This window comes from Planococcus citri, chromosome 4 (genome assembly GCF_950023065.1).
Source record: "Planococcus citri chromosome 4, ihPlaCitr1.1, whole genome shotgun sequence".
NCBI lineage: Eukaryota > Metazoa > Arthropoda > Insecta > Hemiptera > Pseudococcidae > Planococcus > Planococcus citri.
Window position 1 is genome coordinate 25,674,009 of NC_088680.1, and position 15,907 is coordinate 25,689,915.

A 15,907-nucleotide genomic window follows, 5' to 3' on the forward strand; every position below is an offset into this window, starting at 1 on the left:
AATATATTTCTCTCTATTTTTTTTCTTTCATTATCATCCCATTTCTCATTTCACCATTCTCATATCATGTTATTTACCTCACGTGATTGTTTGATTTTTCCAGTTTTTTTTTTTTTTTTTTTTTTTTTCATTTTTGCGTTTCATTTCAACAATTGGTTCAAGATTTTCATTTATATCATCATTTTTCACATTTTCCCCATTATTTCCAGTTTTTTATTTTTTCTAATTCCAGTTTTTATTTAATTTTATTTTTTTGTTAGCCACTTGCAATGTTTGTAATCTTACATGACAGAGTGTCAAGAAGTAATAAATGATCCCGTTTCGATTATTGCGTTTAGTTTTTTGTTTGCTAAGTCAAATTTATAATCTGATAGTCAGAGATATCAAGGGAAGGGTTATTTTTCATTATTTTATTTACATTATTAACAATTTCAGAAAAGATTTTCTGCCCTACCTCTTCCCCATCTCCGTTTTTTCTCGTAAAAACGGTACCCCTACCAAATTATTTTTTTGCGTTTCTGCGGATTTTTCATAATTTTTGTTTCTGAAGTTATTGTTTTGCGGATTATTATCAGTGTTGTATGGTCATTCATCATTATAATTATTCTGATAAAATATCTCAATTTATGTATTTCAATTAAAGGACACTGATTCAAAGTTGGGAAACAATAAATAACGAAAATGTGAATAAATTTGAAATTTTGGGACAAAATAAATCGCGAAGTAAATACCATTAAAATTTGGTACAAAATAAGTCTCAAAAACGTAAGTAAAATTTGAAATTTGGGACCAAAATGAATTTCAAAATTGTAAATAAAGTAAAAATTTGGGACAAAAATCAGTAAATAGTAAAGTTACACATGAACACAGAATTTTCCAATCTACTTTCTCTCAAATTTCACAAATTCGATGATGTACGTAAAATCATTCTACCTGGATTGAATGTTGGCCAGACATCTTGAGTTTTCACAGGAAAAATGACCCTTTGATCTGGAATGGATTGAACAACTAGATAACGACTTCTGTATAAATTGGACCCTTTGATTCGATCTGGACTGGATTGAACAACTAGATAACAACTTCTGTATAAATTGGACCCTTTGATTTGATCTTGACTGGATTGAACAACTAGATAACAACTTCTGTATAAATTGGACCCTTTGATTCAGGACAGGATTCGACGTAGTTGGGCGCCAAGTTGTTAGGGGAGCCTGGACCCCTTGGAACTTCCAATCAAAACAAATCTTCAATCAATGAACCGTAATTGAATATTCAAACCTCCGACGAAATCTTTGAACTGTAATTGAGTATTTAAACCTCTGACGAATAGGACACTGCTTTCTTCAATTCGATTAATTATAAACCAATGAAAAAATTCTCGAATCAATTCAAAACGACACAATAAAATTCAAATTGATTTTCTTCCAATAAAATACAGCCAATACAACGTAATATTTCCGACACCATTTAAAGATAAATATCTTTACAGCTTTTAAATAAAACTCATTTAACACAACAAACTTTCAAATCGATTCATTAAAATTTACCACAGGTGCAACATAATAAAATTTATCTGTTTCTACTATTTTTTAAAAAAAATCACTTCGAAAATACCATAACTCTAATAATACGTTGAAAACGAGATATGGAAGGATTTTTAAAAAATCAGAGGTGTGAATTTCTAACGTTGGTCTTTTCTTTCTCGACTATTTTACTCGATAATAGTAATTTAATAATTCGCCAAAAATTTCCCTTCCATATTTTTGATGTACCGTTATATCACGCGATTGTTCATATGGGTTTCTGCAAACTCAGCCTTTTTACCTATTCGACACAACGTTACCTCAGCAAGAAATTCGCATCGAAGTCATTAACGGTATTTATGTAAAATATATTCGTAACAGTACACAATTCCATTTTTACATTCGACTTTCTTCGGACCGAAACTTTTCCTCGCCTCACGATACAACTTGGAAGTATACGGTGCTAAATGTTCGTTGGCAAAAATTTTTACATTCGCATCTCCTCCGAATCGAGCAGCAGTAGGTTTAACCTGGCGATAGCTTTCTAGAATTATCCTCTTCTGATGCCTGCATACGAATTTCACTATAAATGATGGTGAACTGTCATTGTGCCCTGATGATGGCAATCTGTGGCAATCCACAATATCACGTCGCTCGATTTTAACATTCACTATTTCAGCTGCTTTTACTGCGACTTCAAAAGGGTCTTCGTTTCCTTGCATTGGAATCCCAGTAAAAACCAGATTTTCACGCCTTGAGTAGTTTTCTGATGCCTCTAACTTGTACTCCAGATCGCATACACGTTGCTGAAGCAGCTTGACAGTTTCCGAGTCAGCACCACCACTCGCTACTCCTTCAGTGATATTATCTTCGATCTTCTTAACACGACTCGTAAGTAAACCCAAACTCTCTGTGTTGTTTTTAATGTTGGCACACATTTCTTCCATCCTTTCATCTAGCTTCTTAACAAATGGATCCAATTTCGAATCCAAAATCTTTGACATTTTAGCTGCCCAATCCTCGTCATCATCCACATTTCGACGTTGATGTTTGGTGCTTGAGTTACTGGGATTACTCATTTTTCTTTTCCGGCAGCATACACCAACCCATGTCTTTCGATAAGTAGTACCACTCTCGCGCCAAGATTTATTGGTCACTGTACTACAGCCAGAGTCCTTGTCGTGATACACAGTTGTACAATTCGAGCATTGGATAAGGTAATCTCCTTTTTCCACCTCAACGTTTTGGTCACAGGCACCGCACACATTATCACCCATATTAATGCCTAACTTTACGAGGGTATGCAACACAATCCACACGGCAATGATAAGCTGAACCTGTTGCAATTAGCGCCACTATCGGATTAGTAACTGGTCCGGTTGAAGAAAAAGCACAACTTATGAGGTAGATATCCAGTTTGTCAAATAACTCGTAGCACAGTGATAATGAAATATATACGAAAAATTGGTAATTAATTAAAATTCGAGCTATTTAGAAGCCAATATGTTCAATTGGTGAAATCTACAGAGTATCACGATTAAAATAAACCATCAACGGGCACTGAAACACATTTCTATCGTGTGTAATGCGCGACGAGATTTTACCCATTGTAAACAACATGATAACATAGCCGATCGGACACCATATTTCGAATATTTGTAATTGCACTAAATTAAGCACTTTAGATTGATTGTACAAAAGACTAAACGAAACTAAGGAACTAAATACCAGGTATGGAAATACGCCATCTTTGGTTATAGAAAAAAATTTTCAAGTTCCCAATTTATTAATAATACCGCCAATTTACGTTACTTTTTCACCTCATATTCATTTTAATATGCAAAATAGACATTTTCCCACCATTTTTTTGATTCCATTTCATTATATGACTGAAATTAAAAAATCACATCACTGTCAAAACTACGAAATCTATAACCGAAAATGGCGTATTTCCATACCTGGTATTTAGTTCCTTAACGAAACTACTGAACATTAAATCGACATAAACCAAATTTCACTACTTTTAACTGACTAATTTCACTGATTTAGTGTTTTTTTCCACTACGTCGATGTTAAACTGATAAGGAAGGAAGGAAGGGAAAAGAAAAATGAAAATTTTTCCAAGGCATAAATTCTATTCTAGTCCAAAATTATTTTCAAAATTTTTCTCTCGATTTTTCATTATTAAAACAAGTTGAAAAATTCTTTCATTTAATGAAAATACAAGATTTTTCTGACCATTTTGGTAAAAAAAGGAGTGGAAAGTAGTAACGTCAGACACATTGAAAAAATTTCAAATCTCTCATGAAAATTAAAAAATATGAAAATTTGAACCAACTTGAGAAAAATTCAACTTTCTAAATTGTACATATTTTTTGAGATTTAAAATCAATTTACTTCGTATTTTTCCAAATTTTTCTTCCAGATTGATAAAAATGTAAAATGTTTTACAAAATGCACTGCAAACTCTCAAAACTAACCATGTAATTTCAAACTATACTTCTACAATTCAAGACTGTCCGACTTGGAGATCTGGAAACCTGGTTTAGAGAAAGGAATATTCAAATTTGGTCAAGAAACAAAACATCCACGAAAAATTACAAGTTTTGCATTTCATCTGGTGTTTTTTGATGGTGCTGAGTCTTCAAATACTTATTGGCTTGTTTCCACAAGCTTTCAAATAAAAATAAAAAAATAAAAAATAAACTTAAACTTGAAGAAATTATGGGGGAAGGGAGGGGGACATTTCTGCCTGGAGTAGGTTACCTACTTCAATTGATGAAATTTTGTGGAAATTTGAATTTTCAAAAATCTGCTACAGGCTCCAGAACTGCTCGAGACGTTTCGAAACCGTTTCCAATCGATTTGGCAGATCAAAAACAGGCTATACCTATTCCAAATTTCAGCTTTTTAGGTTAATTTGATAAAATTTTGATTTTTTTTCCTCTTTCAGCGAAAATTTGATTTTCAATTCACCAAAATTCTATGTAAAAATGCACTTGAGCACTTGAAATTTTTGATTGCATTCTCTTTCAATCTAGCTTTGTCCGATTCAAAAAATTTTGTGCGAGTCCTGTGTTGGAAAGCAAAATCAGAAATTTATGCGGATCTGTCAATAAAAATGGCTGCCATTTCGTTAATAAGTGTTACTTAAGATATCTCCTTTAAAAAAAAGTCATCCTAGAGGATCGGTGAGGGAGGGGGTACAATTGTTCCTAATGGCATATGGCGGACTACTACATGTAATTTTGACCATATGATTAAAATCTCTAACACGATTTCATCATCGGACTCTTGCAAAGTTCAAAATTTTCAAAATTTCAATTTTCACTTCGATCTCAAACCATATTATTGCACATCCGACCTTACTCCTACCTTCGTTTCTGCCTTGCAAATTTCCTTCCTCAACCTTGACCCAGAGCTATAAAACACGTGAAAATTCAGACATACACCTCACATTACCAAAATCACTCGCACCCTACAATGAAAAAAAATAGTGCCAGCTACAAAACCCTCAAACAATATAAAACGGCCCGTATATAGCGTAGTATTTTACGACACCGATAGTCACCGAAGATAAAGTTATAATTACCAAAATGAACTAAGTTTAGGTCTTCGGGATTTAGAACCGAGCTTAACGGGCGCGAAAATAGTTACCATTTTATAACGGGCTTCGACGGGTGTCTCTGTCTATATTGTGTAGGAGCATTCTACACTCGTAGGTATATACCATAGTACGATATCGTCGTAAAGCTTTGTCAGCTCGCCGGGTTGTTAGCCCGTTATTACTACGTTGCCTTCCTTGGGCAAATAATCGTCATTTTATTGTTTAATAGTCATTAAATTTACATTTGATGGAATTATAAATGTTTTATACGAAAATTAAATATTTACGCTCGACTGATTAGTTTTCAGTTCGAACGACGAAAACTAAGACGACGACGAAACGTATGGTAGGTAGGTGAAAGGAGACGTTCTCGCTGCTTCATTCATAGTGTGCTGGAACTTTCAAGTCCACTAGTACCAACTTAGATTATGGAAAGAGCAACGAACAACGTCCACCACCGCGCCGGTAGAACTGGCATCGTGTATATTCCAAGATATAAATTCGTGTTAATTTATTCATACTAATACAGACGCATCAAAATTACGTGGTATTTTGTCGACGACGAATACCTACAAATTATAATAACCGAACGACCAAAAGTTTTCGAAATTTTCATAAACATCTAATGAGAGCTAAAAATATAAGATGAACGTGTAACTGCGCGAGCATACTTTGAACTAAACTTGGCCTCAAAAAATCACTAGACCGACTTGACGGACGTTTCGAGTGAATCACCTCGCGTTATTCAATTTATATGTACGTATTATATCGCTAAGTGGTATATTTATGACGACGAAAGATCATCTATTATTTATGCATATCTAGTCTACTACTCGTGAACGTTTCAATTTGAAGTACGCTTAGTACACGGTAAAGTTGTTGAGATGTCACACTTTTGTTTGATACAAATGGAATATAATTATTTTAGATACCAAAGTGTCGTAGTTTTTCGCTAGGTGAATTATTATTTCGTTGGATTGTGGTTCATTTTTGGGTCATTCCATGTCAATTCGACCAAAGTTTTTGAGTCATGTCTTTCAACACCGATGGGTAAAAATCCAAAAAAAAAATTATTTCATTTGCGTTAGGGACCGTGGATGGGATCCAATCAAAAATTTGGCGTCATATTCGTGTTCAGCTTCACCAAAACCATGCCATTTCATGTATCGCACGAGCAAAACACTTTTTTGAACTTTTACCCCATTTGGGGAGGTGCTGGGGGCCGTGGATGGGGTCCAATCAGAAATCTGACGTCATATTCGTATTCAGCGTCACCAAAAACATACAATTCGATATATCACATGCCCCAGATCTTTTTTGAAAGTTTTGCTCAAATTTGGACGAGGGGATGCTCCTCCTCCATTAAAAGATCCCATCTTGAAAATTGAATATTTCGAAAAAGCATCAAAAGGTACATTTATGGACATTTTTTCAGAATTTTTAATGGTAGCTCCCATTTACAGAGCCATTTTGAAATTTGAAAGTTCAACTTTCAACTTTTGAAAATTTCAAAATGCTTAAGATGTTCAAAATGCAATTTGAAATCAGTTTTGATCAAAGTACATATTATGTATAGCTTTGGAGGAATGTGCTGCTGAAGTAGAGTACCTCAAGACAATGTGAAAATAATGGAGGACCCTCCCTACCCACCCCTTAAGGGGGCTGGGACCACACTGATTGCGGGTTTCTTACTTATTGGGTGGGTAGACACTGCAAAAAAAAATTGAGAAAAATCGAAAGACATGACTTTCTTTCAATATTGCATTTTGTGGAGGGGGGGAGGGTTAATGGTAATGACCCTTTTGGTAATTTTGACGAACTAAACTTGAGAAGAAAGAGGTAGGGAAGGCAACGACGATGACGACAGTTCGAGAAAAAAAATCGCCAAAATGCAATCCCCTCATTTCCAAATTAACTCCCCCCCACAAAAAAATCAAGAAATCCAATAATAAAACATACGCCATGTACGAGCCCACAACTTTCAACCAATCTGATACGTATTTGCTTTAAAATGATAGCTTTTCATGAATTTTCTGAACTCTACCATTTATTAACAAAAACCACCTGTCATATCAACTTTACTCCTATTTTAATTCAAATCCTCATTTCCTCCACATCCGAAACCATCACAAACGTTTAAAAAACTTGATCATTCCACCGTCTCGGTCTAGCTCAATTAAAGACAATTTCAACTTCTGTATGAGTTTTCTCATTTCATTAATTCTATTTTACAGCGAGGGATCAGAAATAATATCTCGTTGAGTCGTATCAGCAACATTCGCCAGAGCCATATTCTCCGGCGTATACATGGTATACACAAATGAAAACAAATCCAAGCCACGAAAATGAGCGCGGAACACTTTTGGTAAAATGAATATAGCGCCTTGCGCTGCTTTACCTTCGAGTTACCTACCTACGTTTACACGAGTCTATTAATTACCCCCATCAATAAGCTTATACTAAAGTTACCTTATTAGAAACTCTTGTACAACAATATTTCGCCCTCGTCGCACCTCATCCAATCCACTTTAGCCCAAAACTCCTCATTGCCTTCACATAGCTTTAGACTCGTATATACTACATAAGTATGGCGAATAGGTGAAAATTTCCATAAGCTAGCTGGATACCACGTTGCAGCCAATTTTCCAGCCACCTTATCCTCGTAACAAACAATCCATATATCTGCATATACTCATGTCGGTGTACACATGTGCATATAAACGATGCCTGTGTTCTTATATGTAGTTAATATTCTTCACCACCTCGCACAATATTCAACTTTTCATCCCCTGTGTAGGGTATGGTGTGGGTAAAGGTAGAGGTAAATTTAACCCTAACGCAATACCGCCATCGCCACCCCGCAGTCGATGTGTTTGCCTTTGTATCTGTCTTCTTTCACTCATTACCAGCTCTAATTAGGTACGGTTCAGCTGATTATACATAATATACATTCGCCTTTACAATGGGTTTCTTTGTTGTCGAATTTTCATTACAGTCTACACGTATATACATTGTGCGATACCTACTCGGGTTACCAAAAAGAGGTGTGAATTTGCAATCATTACGTGTACATATGTAAATCACGTGCTCGCATTAATATAGGCATCCTTTGATTTGAAAAATTTTAGATAAGGATTTATCAAATTACAGAAAAATTATATAACTAGTAGATAACAGTTGACGTCATTTATTCCCACCAAAAAAATTTGCAAATTTGATAAGTTCATTCAGGAATTATTCAAAAAAATCATGAATAAGTATTACATAAATTGGACAACACCGGAGATTGAACCGGAAAGAAAACTAAGTCAAAGTGCCATCATCTTCAATTTCATAAAGAAATATTTGCATTAAAAATGGCCATTAGGTCTTATAAAGCATTTGAAAATTCTCATATTTTTGATCAAAATCAAGGAACTTCAAAGTATAGGCTCAATTCATTAATTTTGACTCTCGGAGTCGATTTTCATGTTTCCTCGTTCTGCAAAGTTACGATATATACCTACCTCAGAAAAGAAGACTTTTGAAGTTGAACTTCAAAAACTTCAGAATTACTCGAAACAAGAAAAAAATTGTAACATTTAAAGGCATATTTTTTAAAAAAAATAATTGCATCTGAGATTTCTACGAGTATAATTTTCTGAAAAATCAAAAACATCGAAAACTCCAATTTTAAGAACATTTTTTCCCACAAATAAAAGTTTTTTTTCCTACCTGGAGATACGGTAACTTTCTCATTTTAGAGGTAATTTGCTAGGATTAAAATGTATTTGCTGAGAAGTATCTCCCAATGTTCGCATCGTAATCGTTTGTTTGTTCAAAAAAGTTGATTACCTTAATCAAAACATGCAATTACCTTTATTCACTCGCGTTATCAAACAAAAAACACACATTTCGGTACCCAAATAAAACTTAGCCTCCGGAGAAAATATTTGATGGAAAAATAACCACGTTCAAAGTGCATAATTTCCGTATAATTTCATATGAAATAATTTTTCCTTTGACCAAAGAGAGACCATAATCATGGAAAATTTCGTCACCGGAGACACATACTAGTTTGGCAATTTATGTCTGTTTCAGACTTGAAAAATTTATTTAACAAGATTCAGTAGAAATCAATATTGAAAAATTCTATTTGAAATCATCAATGAACCATTCATTTGACATCAAAAAAGAAAAATTAATACCACCACAAAAAAACTCTACGCTGATTTTAAATCACCACAGAACAATTTAGTTTTAAAAATCACCAACAAAATTTACAACACTTGCTGCAAAAAATTAATATCAAGTCATTACAAAAAAAAATATGAATCTGCTTATTCACAAAATGAATTTCAAATCTCCACGAAAAAAAAATTTTTAATCACAAAAACATTCTAAAATTTAAAAAATTGCAATTTTAAAAATCACTTTGAAAAAATTAATCAAAATGCGACCAAAAAAATTAATTTGAAATCAACAACAAATACGAGTAATTCATTCGATTACCACGAATTCTCTCAGACTGAGACCAACAATGTGCAACACACACTATAAAAATAAGGAACCGCCTCTTTAAATGAAAGATTAAATGAATTGTGAAAGTGCATGAAAAAATTGAAGAATCGATAGAAGCTTTTTTACAATTTACATAGATAACAGCCAATTTCAGAATTGAACTTTTGACAACAAATTTCAAACTTGAAAAATGAATTTTTGGACATTATAAGCAAAGACAAAAACTGCATTTCCAAGGAATCTCACTGAAATCCAACACGAGAATTAGTGCTTTTTTCTACCTTTTTCGTTATTTCAAAGTACAATTTCATTCCACATCAACTCCACTCGTAATCTACCCTTCTCCTTCTTTCCTGTTCTCTACCCCTCCAAAAACAGGGTCGGAAGGCCGAACCAAAAGACCAAAAAACTCACTTAGTTTTGGACCGAAACTGAAACCATATGTAAAATGGAACCAAAACTTTTAAAATCTTCAACTGAACCCTGAAACTAAACTGAAAAAAAACATCCGTTTTCATGAAATTTTTTTCCAAAGCTCACAACGAATTCCTATCATTAGCTTTTGTCCCAAAATCCCAAATATTTACTCACTTTTCGATAATCCACGCAATTTTTGAAAAATTTCACTATTTCATCATTTTTTTCGTAATTTTGATTGATTTTCATAGTTTTTCTGAGTTTTTACTCGTATATCATTTCAACATGATTGCAACTTTTTTTTCACGTAGTTAAGTTTTTTTTTTTTGTTGAAACATTTACCTATAAAAATCAGATCAATTCTTTTGTATTTTTATTGATTTTCTTGCTTTATGTATTTTCCATGAAATTTTGCATTTTTTTTTTGTTGAAATTTCATCACTTTTTGTTAATTTTTAGAGATTTTAATGCTCAAAACATTTGTCATTTTAACGATGTTTTGAACAGAGTTGTTGCTTCATTTCTTTCATACTTCGCTGTACTTTAATTACTTTTTGGTATTTTTTTGCTATACGAAAAATTGTATTTCTCGTCAATTCGTTGACAAATTGGGGGGAGGGGGATTTTTTTCACTTTTTCTTCTACACATTGGTAAAACATCTCAAAAATGCAAAAATTTTCATTTTTTAGATTTCTAATGGTATTTTTGCAATAAGTGCCAAACTTGTACAAAATTGTACTTTTATTTTCTTGAAAATGAAAAAAAATGTTCATCCAATTTTTTGATACGTTATTCTACATAAAAAGGACTAAAACTGAGAATGTTTCAGAATTTTAAATCGTGGACATCGATCGTGGTTATACTCAAATTATAAGTTTTTAAATCGATTTTTTTAGGTTTTTGAAAGTGGCAACACTGATTTTGACATCATTTGTCAATTACCCTCTCAAAGTACGACAATTTGAAAAAAAAGTTCAAAATTCCAAACCACGCATAACCGGAGCAATTTGCAACTGAAATTTTCCATTTTCGGTCATTTTGGAGAACTTTAAAGCTCCACAGTTCTGCCAAAAAGAATCGAAAAAATGTACGGTTTGCATCATTCGTCATCGTTTGATGACCTCTACACATGATCTGATTTTGAAAAAAATCGAAAACCCATCGTACAATATAATCCGCCGATCTGGCATGGAATGGGCAAAATTGAAGGATTCTACGCAAACACCTGACTCAATTCGTTGAATAGGGTACGTAGGTTCCCGCTATTTGCATCTTCGTCTACAAAAATCGAAAAACCTTCCGCAGACATTTCTTCATTTAGCAGCTCTACGAGTATCTATATTCACGCTAATTTGCCTCGACTAAAACCGTCTCGTCGTCTTCGCCTACACCATTGGATGGCTGGTATTTTCCAAAATGAAGCTATACACTGTACACGAATTCCGTAAAACTATCCGCTTTAGTACTCGTATATTCGCATCTACGACGAGACTATTTTCAAAGCACACATGTGCCATATTTGCCATATACCATACCATACATATAAATGTACTTTAAACTCGTTCATATACATACGTATACAGAGCATCAGTGCCATAAAGTACCACCACCGCGTACCACGTACCACACACCTCGTTCATCTACCACTCTTTGGCTTTCGGGCGCGACTTATGCAAATCCGCACCAACCATACATACACAATAGGAATTTAATTCTATTCGTAAATGAATCTGTAGCTCGCGTACGGCTGCGGCTCGATCCGGCTCTTCGTTTGCCATATCTCTATATAAAAAGGTAATTTTGCCTGCCGGCGCGACGCGAACCGTCTGCAGCCGCATCGATTTCAAAAATTTAATTCCAACATCTTCCCTTCGCCGCCTCTTCTACTAACACACACGCGAGAACTTAAACAAACGAATATTATTATCAAATCATCGCCAAGTTCAAAAGTCAATTAGTTCGAAGCGTTAATTACGCAGTATTGACGTTTCGACTGAACGTCTATTCCTCCTTCCACAGTTCGAAGGGGGGTAAAACTACAACAAACCAAGCCAACACAATCACTAGTCTGTACAAGTATATGCCTACTGGTACTACCTATACCGAGTGCAAACAAATACAACAAAGTGTACTCATGGTATACGTGTTTGGAACGAGAAATTTTCTCTAATTGTTTTTCTTAATTCGTATCGCGCGTGTATAGTGGCGCTTTTATCGTTACACCGTGTGAAAGTTTTTTAATTAAACAACGAAAATTAATTCTCCAACAATTGATTAAACAATTTTATTATTTGGGCGCATACAGCTACGAACCAGGCTTTGCTTGCTACTTCGAGTACCATATAACTTCGAAGAACACTCGTACTTGATCGTATATATTTTTCCGAAAACCCAACGTAAGTAAGTAGACCGTATTTGTACATTATGAATATGAAAGCAGGAGTATAAAGACCATAAATTACCCCTTAACTTTCCTTTTCCATCCTATCTTTTAAAACATTCATTTTTCATAAATTTCAAAAAACAGCTCGACACATAAATTCGTAAAATTTAAAGAAATTAATTGCGAAAAACACCCACTATACTTTTGTTCTATGTGTCCAGAATCATGCATTTTCACCAGACTTTATTTTATAGTCGCAACTTCGTTAATTTTTTTTCACTCCACTAAAATTTCAGCACACGTGATACCATTCTAAAAATTTTTGTTTTCAAGTTTCTTACTCCCCCCCTGCTCTTCCATTCTGCATTTTTCTACCAACGGATTTTCTCTCGTGCCTAGAGTTGTCAAATATCGGAAAAATGAACTATCGATAAACTATCGATAGTTTGGCAAAACTATCGATAGTTTATCGATAGTTTATCAATAACGCTTCCAGTGTTGCCAGATTGGGCGTAATTGCGGAAACTGGGCTTAAAAACGCCAAATTTATGTGTCGGCGGTTAAATTTCTTCATTTTTGGCGTTTTTTGGCGCTTTGAGGCGAGAAAATGGGCGATTTCAGTGCCTCAGCATCTGGCAACGCTGGTTTTTCGCCAATTTTTCAGGCTTTATCTGCATAAAATTTTTTTACGTTATCGACCTTACAAGGTCGATAACGTGAAAAGTTATCGATAACTTATCGATAGCTGAAATATCGATAGTTATCGATAATTTTCGATATTTTGACAACTCTACTCGTGCCACTTCACTTCATTATCGACGTGGTTCAAGTTTTCGAGAAATTTTAACGATGCCATGAAAAACACGTTATTAAAAAATGGAATTGGATTTCTCGCAGTCATCGGGGAATATGCAATGTACTTGTCCTTACGAATGTTGATGAAATGACGATGGCAAAAAATTATAATATATTTATCAAGCTTTAGGGACGAGCAGACACACCGAGAAGAGAAGAAGTAGTTTTCATGGACAAACGAAGGGGAAAAAATGGTTTAAATTATTCAAAAAATTGTCTCGTGGAGGAGTAATGATAAAAATACAACCGTCTTAGAAATCTCAAATTCATTTTTTTTAATTCTTCGAGAAATTCTCGGGTTTTCAAGCAAACCTACCAAGGGATTGTACGAACAATGGAAAAAAAAAAACTAGAACCGAGACTGTGAAATTAGACGCCTTGTAGGTAGAGGTACGTAGGCTACGTACCTACTTGAAACTAAAATATTGAAATTGGACGATAAAAATTGCACCGATAAGAAAACTTTTGATCTTCAAAAAGTTTCCAATTATTCATTTAAAATAAAATGACTCGGTCGGCTCATTATTCGATGAAGAAGAGTTTGAATAGGTAATCTCGCAACAAGGTACTTTACCATGCGCGATTAAGAATAGCCTGATAAGATTACAAATAATCATTTACAGGTCATCAACATCTCAGGGCCAGTACCATTCAATCGTCCATTCATTCATTCAATCATTCATTCAAATCATCAATGATTACCTTTGAATAATTATTCGAATTCGCCTCTCTTTATTTCAAAAATTCGAAATTTAAAAAAAAAAACGATGAAAATTCCAAAAACAAAAATCAAGTTCTATCTGAAAACTTTTTTAAAATAATGGCTTTTTTGGTAAAAAAAAAACATGCAAATTTTCAAGATTCGCTTTTTTTCATTTTAAAAATTCGAAAAATTCCATAAAAAGTATGAAAATTTCAAAAACAATAGGTTGCTAATCAAGTTGAAAAAATCAAGTTCTACCTGAAAACTTTTTTTGAAATTTCCTTTTTTGCAATTCCACCCCGGAAATTGTTGATCATTCTTCATTTTTAAAATTTCCTTCAGGCCCAAAAACATGGTACCTGGGATTCGTTTTTCTCCAAGTTGAAAAAAAGTCAAAAAAAATTCAGAAAAATAAATCTTTAAAAATTCTCAATTTTAGCTCCAAAATTACTTACTTTAAAAAAACCTTTCATAAGGAAACCTTCCCAAGTCTTTCAAACAAATTGATTTATAGCCCAAAGTTGAAAAAATGGAAGAAAAAATAAAATACATGAAAAGTGAGTAAATATTTTTCAAAAATTTTCTAGAAAAACAGAATGATTTTTCACACTTTTTCAACTTTCAAGGGAATAAATTTTTTGATTGCTTTAAAATAGAAACTGGAGGACAACATTGCTTAGGAAACAAGTGCTTATTCAGACTTCAGAGGAATCCAGAGATCGAAAATAAGGTGAAACGGAGATTATTGATTAGATCGGTGATTCGGACACAGAAATTAAAAGTTTGGAAAAAAAGTCCCTCCCCCATTCAAGTTTTTTCTGTTTTTTTACAACTTTGTAGGACGCTAAATACAACAGGGAATCCAACATAGCTTTATGACGCATAGATTACATTAATTTCATTTTTTAAATATTAATCAACAAGAGGGCTCATTTCTAGAGAGAGGAGGCAGGCAGGCAACATCACTCTGAGAACTAGAAAATATATAGTTTTTTTAAAAGGGACTAATTTTATAAGAATTCTGGCACAAAAAATGAGGATTTTCAACCTACATATATTCTTCATTACATTCTCAATGAAGTGGAGACTCTCAAAACGACTCATTTTTTAGAAGGGAAGAGGGCTAAAATTTTCTGTTTCTTTTTTTTCATAAAAATAAAAATTAAGTGGGAGCAAAAAAAATCACAAAAAATTGTTTCCAAAGCCCGCAAATAATTTAATATTAAAAGAATTTTGGCTGCTGAAATTTTCATTTTTTTTTTCAATTCTCTCATTAAATAATTTTAATTGACCAAAAAAACATGAACAATTTTTAGCAAAAATAATTCAGAAAATCTTTGAATTTTTCATTTAGAAAAATGACCCTTTTTCTAGGCTTGGGTGATCTTTAATTTTATTTCTTTCATACAGTCGTTCGCCTTTCCCCTCCCTAATCTCAATAATAATTCATAACACAATCTTTTCACTACTCCTTGGCTTTCGTTGTATAATTAACTCATCAAAACCCCACGAAATTTCACCCACTTTCTCACCCTCTCTTGACCTAGTAAGTTTAGCATTAATTCCCGCGTAAAATTCCACATTCACCTCGAGCATATTTGAAAAGCTACGAAAGTTTTTCAATAAACACGCGCGTCTGTGCCAGTCGAGTTCGCGTAAATGTAATTTAAAACATAACATAAAAGTAACACTTCGCTTTCTTGAGCCTACACAGCTTTCACACTCGTTACACCTATCAAGCCATAAGGAATCGTATACAGACTCCTCTGACGTAGGTAATTCTACCCCTTTAACGAAATGGAAATCATAACTGAGGTCTGATTTGTGTGTTAAGCATCGCAGACTTTCCCATATTATGCTACGTTTACACCCTAATCCAATACACCACGTCTACGATGCTATACACCAGACGCTTTTT

The 15,907-nt window shown here is 33.8% G+C and overlaps 2 protein-coding genes across 4 annotated transcripts in view; one reads left to right on the top strand and one right to left on the bottom strand.

Moving 5' to 3' along the window:
- The window catches only part of LOC135842966 (protein O-mannosyl-transferase TMTC2-like), a 533,307-nt gene that overhangs the window by 433,021 nt on the left and 84,379 nt on the right, over positions 1–15,907 (bottom strand). The gene's annotated exons all lie outside the window — the stretch shown is intronic.
- The window catches only part of LOC135842307 (luciferin sulfotransferase-like), a 70,858-nt gene that overhangs the window by 9,319 nt on the left and 45,632 nt on the right, over positions 1–15,907 (top strand). The window contains exon 1 of one of the 3 annotated variants that reach the window (XM_065359700.1): positions 12,104–12,448. The exons of 1 other annotated variant lie outside the window; for it this stretch is intronic. The gene's annotated coding sequence lies outside the window, so the exon portion shown is untranslated. Of the gene's footprint in view, positions 1–12,103; positions 12,449–15,907 lie in introns of those variants that run through there. One more of the 3 variants, XM_065359701.1, reaches the window with a different exon arrangement.